This window comes from Magnolia sinica, chromosome 6 (assembly GCF_029962835.1).
Source record: "Magnolia sinica isolate HGM2019 chromosome 6, MsV1, whole genome shotgun sequence".
In the NCBI taxonomy this organism is placed as follows: domain Eukaryota; kingdom Viridiplantae; phylum Streptophyta; class Magnoliopsida; order Magnoliales; family Magnoliaceae; genus Magnolia; species Magnolia sinica.
The window spans coordinates 3,491,535-3,506,354 of record NC_080578.1 but is presented as its reverse complement, the minus strand read 5'-3'; the positions used below and the strand labels follow the sequence as shown (position 1 = coordinate 3,506,354).

Here is a 14,820-nt window from a genome sequence, read left to right as displayed (position 1 = left end):
ACGGTGGCCCCATAAAGCCTGTTTGGCCGGGCAGGTTGGATGGGATTGGATTGTATTAGAGTGGATTGCATGGATTTCAAGGTAATGACAGCTGTATCAATGGATTGGTGCAAGATCAATGGGATTGCTATATCTCGGGATTGCTATATCGGGTAAACCTTCCAATCCCTTTCAATCCCTTGAACCAAACACATGGCAGGCAATTTTGAAAGGATTAGGGTGGATTGAAAGGTAATGATGGTGATGTCAGTGGATTGTCTTAAGATCCATGGCTATATCATGAGATCAGGATCCCGTGTCTGTTTGACACACCTGGCCAATCCTAGATCTATCCTCCAATCCCTTCTATTCCCTTCCAATCCCATCCAATCCGCCCGGCCAAACAGGCCCTAAGGATTGATTAGAACATATGTACAAACAAAGTGAGATGGGGCTAGGTCCTGATGGATTGGGCTAGAATGATGAACCCAACTCGGCCATAAAAATGGTCCAGCGATGTATGCCCATTGCAAGTCCGACCCATTAGCCAAACTAATAGGTTAAAGCCCAATCGAAAGTCTGGCCCCACACACTGGCCTATCTAGCCTATTGCCACCCTTGTTCTGGTCTACCTTGTACATTTATTAGAGGCGTAATCTTTTCGTATGTGGAGCCCGCAGCAAACATACTCCGGACATGGATAAGCTGGTCCATTGATTGCATGGGCGGATTTGCATGTTGGGTTCCTATTGTATGTGTGTGGCGCAGTTGATGAGTGGACCGTCTCAGTGAGGACATCTTCACGGCTTTGATCTCGTTACATGTGTCCCGTTCTCATGTTTGTAGAAGACGTGCAGGGCATCGTGCCCATTGATCTGAAGAAGCCCATAACGGATTGGTGGTCCCTGAGAATTTTATCAGGTTAGCAGATCTACTTTCAAATCACTGGGTCAGAAATAAACAGCTAGGAAGAAAGAGACCAACGGCCCAAACTGAGAATTGTGCATTGGACGGATAGAATATTCTAAAATGGAAAGTTTTCAGGAAATCTCTATCCACGGTGGACCAAATATATCAACGGTCTGGAATACCGACACGTCGGCCTTACATGTGCAAAATGGATACGTGGGGCCGCAAATTATCTTGGCGACTGATTAAATAGGAAGTAGAACATATATCTAATTTGAAATTATCGCAGTAGTAACAGATGCACCAGTGGTCTAGTGGTAGAATAGTACCCTGCCACGGTACAGACCCGGGTTCGATTCCCGGCTGGTGCATTTTTTTTTTTTTGGCATTTTTTAAAAATCCTACTGCCCTTCTTAGATTTTACGTTTTTCTGTAGCCGAACTCTGCAATATGGCCCACTGGATGGACGGTCCAGATTCACTAACAGCATACCGCCTGCAGTATAGCCACCTGGACGTACAGTCCACATTCACCAGCAGTGCAGCCATGTAGATAAGACCGGCAACAAAGTGGTACTGGTACATCACAAGGCTCATGTAGAACAGTTTGCGGATCACAACTCCATTGACGGCCATGATTGAAAGAAATCAGGCTGAGAAGCTTGATGTATAATCTGTTTTGTGGACAATTGTCCGTTGAAATAGGATCATTGGATTATTTTATTATTAACCATCCAGTAATGTCGACCACCAATCTGATAATCGGATGATCAAATAAGGATAATTTTTATTCATGATTGATTTAAACTGGACAGTTTAATTTAAACAGGACCGCATATCCAGTCTCATTGCTGCGCATATATGGCATATATGAAATGGATGTTCAACGGGTATGATAATATATGGGCCATAATCTAAAAGTGATCTAAAACCCTTCAATCGTTGGCAGACAAATGGACTATTAATACAAAAATCAACAATTCTATCGGATGGCTATAGCCCAACGAAGAAATTTTTTGTAGTGGCCAATCGATGATGGAGCCAGAAGGATGGCTGGTTGAGATCACAATACACATGTCTCACGTGCATGGCACAAAAATGCCATCCCATCGGAGGCAATGGATCAGGTCCGCTAACTTATGTAGGGATGTGCTGAAGAGTGAGCCTTCAAAATCTGACGGTCTACACGATATGGAACCTCCACAAAGCTGAAGATGAACGGTTCACATCTAGCAGTCCGCCTGACTACTACTAGAGCAGATGTGTTTAATCACCCCTATGATTCTATGGTATAGATGGCCTCGGATTACGATCTATGGCTTAGATCATCCCAAGGACAAGCTAAATGGACAAATTTCTATGTACTATTATTTCTCTTTTTTACTCTCGTTATTTCTTAATGATTTTCATGAGAGAGCCTTATCCTATTTATAAGAAAGAATGAGAGTTTGGATGATACCAGATATCATCCGGTCTTATCCCTATCTCCCCATCAATCCAAATTCAAACCTGAATTTGAAATCCATACGCAATGGAAGAGGCCGGAAGACACCTAAACTCATGGGACCCACCCACTAATGATTGCCCACCAGTGGGTCTCACTGGCTTATGTCCAATATCTCCCACTTAATCACATTGTGAGATAGACATAAAAATTTGTTCATCTAACTCGTCTAATAACAATCAAAATCAAATATCACGATCAAAAGAATCAGAGGCGCGGGACCAGCTGGATCACCATAATTTTTTCACGGGTGTTAAAGTAGTAAGTGACCACATAATTAGCACTCAATAACCCAAGCTTTGTAATGTTTCTCCTAGTCCGTATGACCACATCGATAGAGTTAACTCTCGATCTTGAGTACTTAGCCAACATACGCACTTATCCAATTTATCGAGTAATTCTGAAAACTCTATTTTTCACAAACTTCGACTAAAATCAATTTAAAGCAATACTTATATATATATAAAAGAAAGAATATTGTTTGCAAAAGTGTAATAAAAATAACTCGATGTTGCTGGCGGATAAGTCTTTAAGTGCGTATTTATAATTCTAGAAACTTGGTGTACCTATTACGGGATCTTTCCCACGCAGATGTGTAATTTAGAATCAATCAAGCCGCTTTCCTAGCGTAACCGAGTTTGACTAGTCAAGGACCTTTTGTCATAGTACATTAAAGTAGCGACACTCAATCTCATCCTCCTATACACAAGAGGAGGGTAGCTAAGGACAAAAAGAATTACCGACGGGACTGACTACTCGCACGCTGCAATGATTAGATCGAATCAAAGCAATCTTTAAGTAAAAGGTCCCAACACGTGGTTACAATCCACGTCGTAAAGTAGACAGTACTAGGTATATGTCGGGTCTACAATACGCAGGTCATTATACATGAGGTACGACTCATCTCATAACCTCACAACCTGACTATTAATTTAGGCCATAACATTGATCGCATGAAAATGAATGGTGCGATTATGTTATTCAACTTGATCAGTCTCATTTTCAATCTTTTAAGATTGTAGGCGGATATGACTCACTCATATCCTCATCCTTTATTATTCATAATAAAGAGAAGTTTATACCTCAGTGTATGAACATTGCCCCAAATGTACTTTTCTTGCACATTCAAGGTTGGTCAACCCATGCGAGTGGGTGATCGACCTGCCGAAAAAAAATAGAAATCCTACATGATCTCATAGTAAATGCTGATGATCTACTTACCTAGTTAATATAAGTACTCAATACCGAATAAATTGAATAATTTATACATTGATGAAAGATCAAAGGTACTAAATACAAGCATATCACTCAAGCTTGCCTCAATCCCATCTGCCTGACGTGAAGCTGAAATAGATCTTTGGTTATATGTTTCGTCATGCGATCAGTTATCATCTCCTTAGTACAAATGTAGCTTAAGGCGACCTTCTTATCTCTCACTTGATCATGGACGTAATGATCATATTTGACTCAATGCGCTTGGACTTCTGGTGGTGTTTAGGGTCCTTTGCCAAGTCAATGGTAGAAATATTTTCTATTTTCTACGAAATAGGCTGACGAATGCTCGGTACAACACCCAGATTTAGTAAAAATCTGTGAACCTATACACACTCCTAAACTACAGTACAACATGCAATGTACTCAGCCTCCATAGATGAAAGAGCTATGAATGTCTGTTTCTTACTCGACCGTGAGATAGCTCCCCCTCTGAGTAATAATACATATCCTGAAGTAGACTTTATAAGTGCTATAATTTATAGCCCCTTTTGTTGTCACATTTATGGTGTCAAAGACACTGTTATGAATCTAGCATATGTGAAGAACAAAGCTCTACTCAAGATCAGCTTTGATTGATAAGCACTGTTCACAACTTAAGATCTCAAGAAGCGTTCAAGACAAAGTTCTACTCAAGATCAGCTTTGATTGACAAACACAGTTCAACCTCAAGATCTCAAGAAGCTTTCAAGTTTGAACTACATCAAGAATTCAAGCTTTACTACTTTCAAAAGTCACTCGTCTCCTATTTTCAATGTCTTTACTTCACTATTGAGGTATGACTGACCTTAGGTTGACCTTTAGAGTAGGCCATTCTGGAAACATAATTCATATGTTTTGTATAAGTGAGTTTAGGTTGTTCTAAGACTAGTCCTGGACCTTGTTCAACTAGTCCTAGCACTGCTTCAACCTGTCTAAGAATTTCTTAGATCAGTCATAAGTTTGTTGCAAAATTCGGATATTTTCTGTTAGGCTTTGACTAGTCTTAGGGACTGTTCGACTAGTCGTATGAACAGTGTCGATTGTTTCTTCGACCAGTCGTAGACATACGATTCAAAGTATAGCGTTGAAATTCGGCTAGCTTCGACTAGTCGTAAGAAACCTACGACTAGTCGAAGGAGACCTACGACCAGTCGTAGACCACTTACAACCAGTTGTGAAACCGCCAGATCTTATCGCGCCCGAATTTTCAAATATCTGTTGGTTCTACGACCAGTCGTAGAGTTCTTTAGACCAGTCGAAGACGTGATTTGCTCACCTATAAATAGAGCACAAATCTCAGAATAAAATATGAAATTGAAGCCAATTTAATTCGGCCTTCTGAAGATAAGTCTGTGCTCCATTTTAAGCTAAGTGTGCATATTTAATATTCTCTTTTTTTAGCTTTTCTTATTTGATTTTGTTCCTTTATTCTAATCTTATTTGAAAAGAGGAATTGCTGTATTTCGTCTTTTTGGAATCAAAATCAAATAGAGTTACATCCCATTTGGTTTAATTTAAAATCTATTAGAACCTAAAACCATTATAAAGTGAGTATTGGACATTGAACTTTGACATTCAAATCTCTACTCCGACTTGGTTCTTCTGGGCTGCTACAACGAAGGAGAAAGTCAGGTATTTTACGTTTATGTAATTTACTTTCATTTGATTTTCTTTTGGGATTTGCCAGAAAAATCTCAATGTATTGGTTATCTGAGGAGAGTCAGGAAAACTCAGAAGAGGGATTTTTTAGTTGTGTAAGCCCACAGAGAAAGACACAATTGTGAAGGTTTTTGGTAAACCTGGAAAACCTATCTTTGATAGTGAACGCTGATATCCCCTGTGTGAGGATATTAGGAGTGGAGTAGCGCTGTGTGGCTGTTTATTAATAGTTGGTGTACACACAGGTGAACCACTATAATCCCTTGTGTTTTGTGGTTGTGTGATTTATATTTCATCTTTAATTATTCATTTGTGTGATGTATACGTGGATGTGAATGATTGTAATCATTTTATTTCAAAGCTCAATGGAAAATGTTGTAATAGTTTAGATTTATATTTCTGCAATTTATTCCTTGCTATCTCTTTATTAGTTTGAGCTTTAGTTTCTCTGATTGTTCTAGTAAGGTTGCCCTGCCGTTTTTATGGTGCACGGTTGTCCTTAGAACAATTAATATTTTGAGATTACATTCAGTATTGTGTATTGATTTATTTATTTGGCTATCTCACTTTCTTTATTTCCGTTGTATTTATTTTAAATTTGGCATAGTCCTATTCCCCCCCCCCTCCCAAGGACATATAAGCTTAGCCATTTCAAGTGGTATCAAAGCCTAATAGCTCTCTTTCTTATTTGGATTTAATTCCCGAGCTAACGATCTAAGCTTTATATAAGATGTCAAACTTTGATAGCCTATCAGTCACTAGGCCTCCACTCTTTGATGGCTCCAACTATGCCTATTGGAAAGCCAGGATGAAGATCTTCCTCAAATTAATGGATGAGAGTGTGTGGCAAGCCACAGTGACTGAATGGAACCCACCTACTATTGAAGTGACTGGTATCGATGGTTCAAAATCAATGAGAGTAACTCCTTATTTCTCTTGGACCACCCTTCAGAAAAATGAGAGTAATGCCAATGCAAAAGCACTAAATGCAATCACTTGCGCACTATCATCGGATGAGTTCAAAAAAATCATATCCTGTGATACTGCAAAGCAAGCCTGAGATATATTAGAAATGACACACGAGGGTACTACAATTGTCAAAAAATCTAAAGTCCAACTCCTCATAACCAAATTTGAAGAAATTCATATGGAGGAAAATAAAATGTTTATGGACTTTTACACTAGATTAAATTACATTGTAAACTCAATGTGGGGTCTTGGCGATAAAATTCCAGAAAGTAAAGTGTGTGCAAAGATGCTACGCTCACTTCCTGAACGGTTCAATTCTAAGGTAACCGCGACCCAGGAACTTCGTGATACAGATAATATGAGGGTATAAGAACTAGTTGGTTCTTTACAAACCTATGAGTTAAATTTTGAAACTCCTAAAAGTAAGTCTATCACTCTTAAATCTTCTAAAGACAACTCTGATTCTGAAGATGATATGGCTCTTTTAGCGAAAAAGTTTTACAAGATTTTCAAGAGTAAAAAGATGGTTGATTTTTAAAAATCAAATGACAAGATTAGATCAAAACCTAAATCTAAAACTTAGAAGTCTTTAAAAGATAGTCAATGTTACAACTGCCAAGAATATGGGCATTTAGCAAACAAGTGTCCTAAAAAGGACAAACTCAAAAAGAATGATATGTTGGCTACTTGGGATGAATCGTCTGATTTTGAAGCTTCTTCTGAATCAGAAGATTCTGAAACCGAGTCGAACAGTGAAATTAAAGCCCTTATGACTCTAGCCAAATTCACTTTTTCAGATCATGATGATTTAACTAGTGAAGAAAATCTGAATAGTGATTATGAAAATGAAAATGACCTTCAAGACACTTACAATGCCCTATACAAGGAAAGTTATAAAATTGCTGTCAAACTTCAAAAAGAAAAGTTTTTTAAACTCAAAGAATGTTTTGAATCTCTTATTTTAGAAAAATCCCAAATTTTAGATTGTTTTGAAAAATCAAAATGCGATTTAGAATTCAAAACCTCCCTGATTGAAAATCTTAAATCCGAAAATGAGAAACTTAAAAATGAAGTATCTTCTCTTCTGAGTTTAAAGGATACATAGAGGTATGCCCAAGAAGATCCAAAGTTAGAAAAACTTTTATCTGGATCTAGAAAATGTGGCGACAGATCCGGGTTGGGCTACGATAAAAATGTTCCTCCTAAACAAAAGAATACTCCTCCTAAGTTTGTGAAAGGAGAGTCCTCTAACTCAAAAAGGAAAAATACTAGTCAAGGTTTTTCTAAAAATACAAAAGCTTTTCAAAAACCAAAAAGTAGCTATGTCAACTTCAAAAATCAGAACAGAAACCCACTAGCTGAAAAGATAGTTGATTTACTCAAGGAGCTCTTAAAATTTAACCCACTAGGTCATTCTTATAACAACAGTCAAAAGAAGTCAAACTATATTTCCAAACCCAAAACAGTTCTGAAATGGGTTCCTAAGGTTGGCTGCTTGGTTGCCCACACTGCTTTCAAAGCTACAAGTCATTCAAAGTGGTACCTAGATAGTGGATGCTCCAGGCATATGACAGGCGACAAGGCTTTATTCACCGATTTTAAAGATATGACTGATGGGTCAGTTACTTTTGGTGATGGAAGCAACTGCAAGATTATGGGCCAAGGTACGATTCAACTCTATAACCTTCCTTTGTTTAAAAATGTTTTGTATGTTGAAGGTCTGAAACATAATCTTCTAAGCATATCTCAAATTTGTGATAATAACCATAGTGTACGGTTTTCTAATCAAAGCTGTGAGATTCTAAACAACAAGGGTTCAGTAATATTAACTGGACGTAGAATGTCTGAAAACTGCTATATTATTAGCGAATCCAGCTCATCTAATCAATCGTGTTACATGGTCCATACAGATGAGACTGATTTGTGGCACAAACGTCTTGGACATGTACACTACCGAAATCTATATAGATTGAGCAAACGGGAACTTATAAGAGGCCTACCCAAACTACAAAAATTAGATAAAATATGTAGTGAATGCCAGATTGGAAAACAATCAAGGAACTTACACAAAAAAGTGAATTCCAATACCATATCAAGACCACTCAAGCTTCTCCATATGTATCTTGTAGGACCTACCAGGACGGAAAGTCGAGGTGGCAAAAGATATATCTTGGTAATAGTAGATGACTTTACCAGATATACATGGGTTGTCTTCTTAAGGGACAAATCAGAAACCCTTGAAGAAGTGGAAAAAGTTCTCAAAAGGATTCAAACTGAAAAAGGTTCTCAAGTCAGTAAGATTCATAGTGATCATGGATCTGAATTTGAAAATAGTGGTTTTGAGAAGTTCTGTAGCGACCAGGGAATATTATATGAATTCTCAGCGCCCAAAACTCCACAACAAAATGGTACAGCTAAAAGCAAAATAGAGTACTTCAAGAAATGGCTAATGTCATGTTGAATAATATGAAGCTATCTAAGAATCTTTGGGCTGAAGGAGTCAATACAGCTTGCTATATCATTAACCGGGTTTACACTAGTAAAGGTAATAATAATAAAACGACTTATGAAATGTGGTTCGATAACAAGCCTACTGTTAAATACTTTTGAATTTTTGGCAGTAAGTGCTATATTTTATGAGATCGTGAAAATCTGGAAAAGTTTAATATGAAAAGTGATGAAGGGATCTTTTTAGGATACTCGTTAAATAATCGAGCTTATAGGGTTCTGAACAAAAGGACCGATGTGATTTAAGAGTCTATTAATGTAATCATTGATGATCACTTAAACACACCAGTCTCAAGTTCAGATAATGATGAAGTTCTAGTAATTGATAAATCTGATACTTTATCTAATCAGACTGATTCTGAACTGAGGATTGTTAAAGATCATCCAAGTACACAGATTCTTGGAAACCCTCTCACTGGTGTTCATACCCGTAGATAACTTGAGGGTATATGTAATTACGTATGTTTTACATCCCAGATAGAACCATCTAACATAAAAGAAGCTCTTGCTAATGAAAACTGGATTGTTACGATGTAAGAAGAACTTAACCAATTTGTGAGAAATGATGTTTGGTATCTCGTACCTAGACTTAAAGATAAACACATCATTAGAACCAAATGGATTTTCAAAAATAAGTCTGATGAGCTTGACAATATAATTAGAAATAAGGCTAGGCTAGTGGTACAAGGTTACACTCAAATTGAAGGTATTGATTTTGATGAAACCTTCGCACCAGTAGCACGGCTTGAATCAATTTGACTCTTTATATCCATTGCTTGTTTTAGAAAGTTTAAGATTTACCAAATGGATGTAAAAAGTGCATTTTTAAATGGCGATCTGCATGAAGAAGTCTATGTTGAACAACCGATGAGTTTTGAAGACCCCAAAAATACTAATCATGTGTATCACCTTAAAAAAGTACTTTATAGTTTAAAACAAGCTCTTAGGGCATGGTACGAGAAACTAACAAAGTTTCTATTAAGCCATAATTTTCAAACGGGATGTGTTGATAAGACTCTGTTTATTAAAAAACATAATGATCAAATTTTAATAGTATAGATTTATGTTGATGATGTCACGCCCCGAAATCGGAAACCGGGCTCACAAAATTCCCGATCGCCGAACCCGACGCCGACAGCCTCCGTAGAACCCCGTTCTCGGATCCCGATACCCATTCACCAGGTTCCGATCCTGGGATACTATAAGGAGGGTTTCAAATCATCAGTCTGATTCATAATGAGCATAACAAAAATATAACCCACAAACAATAACCACAAGAACACCACCACAAAATCCACTATGATAAAAAACTTTTTAGTACAATGCGACAGAAAGGGAAAATACAATGTAGTGCAAAAGATAGAAACTCCAAAGCTCATCTGCACGGTCCAACTACGGCGAGACTATGGCTGTGACTGTGTCCTGGCGTCACCTGCACGCATCAATCGTGCATAAGCTTATAGAAAGCTTAGAGGGTGGTGTAAGTATGTGCGCAATATAAGCATGCTCAAAATGTAAGGTCAGAATAATGCGGAATCATGGCGATGAGTACATAAATGTAATCAGCCGTATCAAGGCTATGCGGTGCAATATATGAATGCCATCGGCCATAATACGGCCATGCGATGCGAGATGCAACTCAAGCATGCTAATCCTCATCATGTATGAGTACAGTTCTTATTCTGAATAATCACCGGGGTTCAATACACTCCAAATGGCACTGTCGCTCTCCTAGCCGCACAGTCCAAGTGAGCGTAAGAAACCTCAATAGTCTGCCAACCTATCCGGCACGTCGATAGCGGACCCATTCGCGAGCTGGTCAAACTCAGCCTAGTATTGCCCCCTACCCTCGGGCGAGTAAGGCCACACTCCTTTCCAACCGACCACGACACAGTGGGAGACGCGGCCTCCTGGTATTCGGTCCTCGTGCGTTCATATATCCACTCGGTCTCGACATTGGAGTCATCCTCTGGTACCATCGGGTTTAGGAATTTTCACCCAGGGACATCTATGGCGCCCGTATGCTAGAACCAAACATTTTCGGTATCCAACCCAGCCATCCACGATGTGTCTGTGAAGGCTATGGCCCTGATGTCGCTAGGGCATATAGTAACTACAATCACACAAATGCAAGTGCGTGAATCATACTATCAGTCATGCAACAGTCCTGTGTGTACCATGCATTTATATGGGCAACTCCGCCTATCAGGAAGCCCATAAACAGTCTGCCCGAAGGCATATGCTATGATCGGTCACTTCTCATATCAGACATACATATGATGCGTATGATCATGAATCATGGATCTCTGCTATGCATGTTATGTGGTGTTGGGCTCTGATCAACATGAAGATGGGCCTAAACGACCTATATACTACAGACATGGGCCTATTAATGGGCCTTAGGGAGAGTCGTAATGCGGACATTTAACCAACATTAACCTTACAATGTGGACATCAAACCATCATTGCTCTCAAGGCACTGCCGCTATAAGGGTCAACACATAAATCATGGAATGGGCCTCATGCATGGGTCTCGTATAAAAATATCAAGGTAGGCCTCAATGACGGGCCACAAATGCATCCACATGGGCCTAGTCACATGGACCTTGTATACATCATAATAGGCCTCATAAAATGGGCCTTAAATTATCCCTAAAACAGTTGAACAGTTGGATGAAACACATACATTATGATGGAGTCCACACTAATAGAGGGCGTGGTTTACAAGACATGCATAGGTGAGTTCTAAGTAGGGCTCACCATAATGCTTATTCTCCTAGGGCCCAATATAATATTTACTTTCCACCCAACTTAAGACCCAACATAATGTTTATTTTCCACCCAACTTAAGGCCCAACATAATGTTTATTTTTCACCCAACTGTTCATATGGTCATGTGGACCAGGGTAAGGCCCACTATAATGTTTATTTATCATCCAATCTCTTCATAAGGTCACGTGGGCCTGGATAGGAGGGTAGGGCCTACAGTGATGTTTGTTGCCATCCAACCTGTCAAAGGGTCACGTGGACTTGGGGGTAGGCCCATTGTAATATTTATTTGCCTCCTATTTGTTCACGAAGCCAAGTGGACCAGGGTCCACCATAATGTTCACTTACATCGGACGGGTGATAGGGTTCGTGGAATTTTTTTTTTTTTTTCATCTAAACCATTCATAGGGTCACGGTTTGGGGGCCCACGTGATGTGGTCCACCGATCCAACCCATTATGTGTCCCACTTGGTGGAGTTCAGACCAAGTTTGGCCACATCCAAATTTCAAGTAGGCCCACCAAGTGTTTTTATATTTCAGCATGTCTTCTCACGATTTCACATGGTATGGCCCACCGAGTTTCGTATAAGGGACGTGTGGACTGAGGGGACCCATCAAATGCACGATGTTGATGGTCGAAAGGCATCAAGGTGGGGCCCACAGCTGGGGCCGTGAGCCCCAGCACGTCCGTTCGTCAGCGGCCAGCGCTGATGGCAGTAGCAGCGTCAGCGCTGCTGCATCCCTTGTCTATTTTTTTTTTGAAAAAAATAGTTTTTCTACGGATTTTCTATGGTAGGGCCCACTTCAGTCCGATCCGTCCCAGCCATAGGATTCTACGACTCATGATCGACGAAACGAGACCAATATGCAATATGTTGTTGGCAAATGGAAGGGTCAAAGTGGATTTCAATGGTGATACATCTATTTCCTATGGTATGGCCCGCTTGAGAACCGGATTAGTTCCAAAATTTGGCTCAACGTCTAAAATAATCCAAGGAAGAGGATAGACGGATTGGATCAAATACCTGAATCAAGGTGGGGCCTATATGAATGGTCCACCCTAAAAGTAACTTTTCCCCCCTTTTTTTTCTTATTAGTACACACCCACGCCATTTGCCAACGTCCAGCGTCCAGGGACGCTGGACGGCATACTCAGATATATTATTGGGTGGGTCCCACGTAGATGTGGCCCACTAACCTATATACATGTAATATATATATATATATATATATATATATATATATATATATATATATATATATTTGTGTATATATTATAATACTAAATATTATATTATATTATATTATATATAATATAACACACACACACACACACACACACACACAATATATATATATATATATATATATATATATATATATATATATATATATATATATATATATATATATATATATATATATATAAATACATTGGGCCCATCCAAACAGTGGATGGTGTGGATCATCACCTGCAATAGGGTGGGCCACACCGTCTGATATAGATGGACGAGGTAGATATAACACATTGGTGGGATCCACACCATCACAACAAGAGAGAGAGAGAGAGAGAGAGAGAGAGAAATATACGGTGAGATAGAGAGGAGGGACCCCGCCACTATGGGCCCTCCATTGATACATCACACACATCAAAATGGGTCCCACCAACAAGTGGGCCCTAAAATTTAAAATAATGACAAATCACCTACCTTATCTTCCTTCTTCTTGGTCCCTTAGACTCCAATGCTCCTTAGCTTCACTTTTAACGGAGGTTGATGAAAGATGAATGGTTGAGATTGGAGATGAGAGGGTGGGCCACACTTGAAGTTGAGAGAGTGTGTTGGATGTGTGAAGTTTCTCATGGGATTTGGATATTTGCTAGAGAATGAGAGAGAGAGATAGAAATAATGGGTGTAAGGATGGATGGAGTGGTGTTGTAAGGATGGGAGATAGATGGGTATGGATGAGTGTTGAAATTTTGTAAAAGAAGTATGGCCTTAGTTGAAAATGAGGTAAAAGAGGAATGGTGAGGTGGAAAGATGGTGGACTTTTGAAAAAAGAGGGAATGGGTGTAGTACTTGATGTATGGGATGCATTAATGGTTGATTGATGAGACTAATTGTGTAGAGATTCCCTTGAAATTCGTAACGCGCGGTGTTTCTTCGGAATAAACGCAGATCGGCATCTTCTTACCTGGGTATCGGTTCGGTGCACAAGTCACGGCGTTGGAACCGCGGTGATGACGCGGTCGCTATGATACAACTTTCGGATCAAGCCGACGTCGGTGCACGAGACCTAGCTTAGGATCGTGCGCAAACACCGAATACGGTGCGAAGGTTGCCGAAATTTGACCGGAAGGACCGCGGAAGCTAACGGAACAGTACGGATTAGGACACGGGTCTTACAGATGATATCATTTATGGATCTACTTATACTGACATGACTATTGAGTTTGCAGATTTGATGAAATCTCAGTTTGAAATGAGCATGGTTGGGGAATTGAATTATTTTCTTGGGTGGCAAGTAAAGCAAAAACCTGATGAAATATTCATTTCTCAATCTAAATATGCTATGAATTTGATTAAAAGATTTGGATTTGAGAATGCTAAGAACTTAGATACTCTTATGAGTACAACTTTGAAACTCTCAAAAGATTCTAAATGTAAAAATGTGTATCCAAAATTATATCGGAGTATGATTGGTAGTTTACTTTATTTAACTGTTGTAGACCCGATATCGCTCTAAGTGTTGGTATTTGCGCTAGATATCAGTCTGATCTTAAAGAGTCGCACTTGACTGCTGTCAAGCGGATTGTGCGATATGTCGCAAGCACTGTTAATCTCAATCTCTGGTATCCACATGAGACTAGTGTTCAATTAGCTGGGTACTCGGATGCTGACTGGGTTGGTAATCTTGATGATAAAAAATCAACCAGTGGTGGTTGCTTTTATATTGGAAACTGTTTAGTTTCTTGGTTTAGCAAGAAACAAAGTTCTATATCACTTTCAACAGCTGAAGCTGAATATATCGCAGCTGGTAATGCGTGTACTCAGCTTGTTTGGATCAAACGTATGCTAAGTGATTATGGAATTAAACAGGATTCTATGTTATTATATTGTGATAATTCCAGTGCAATAAATATTTTGAAAAATCTAATTTAGCATTCTCGTACTAAGCACATTGACATTAAATTTTATTATATTCGAGAATTAGTAGAAGAATAGGTTATATCTTTAGAATATATCCCTATCGAGAATCAACGTGCTGACA

General features: G+C 39.1%; 1 non-coding gene across 1 annotated transcript; it reads left to right on the top strand.

Moving 5' to 3' along the window:
* Positions 1–1,188: 1,188 nt before the first annotated feature.
* TRNAG-GCC (transfer RNA glycine (anticodon GCC)) lies at positions 1,189–1,259 on the top strand. The gene has a single exon. It is a non-coding gene; the product is annotated as a tRNA-Gly (tRNA).
* Positions 1,260–14,820: the final 13,561 nt, after the last annotated feature.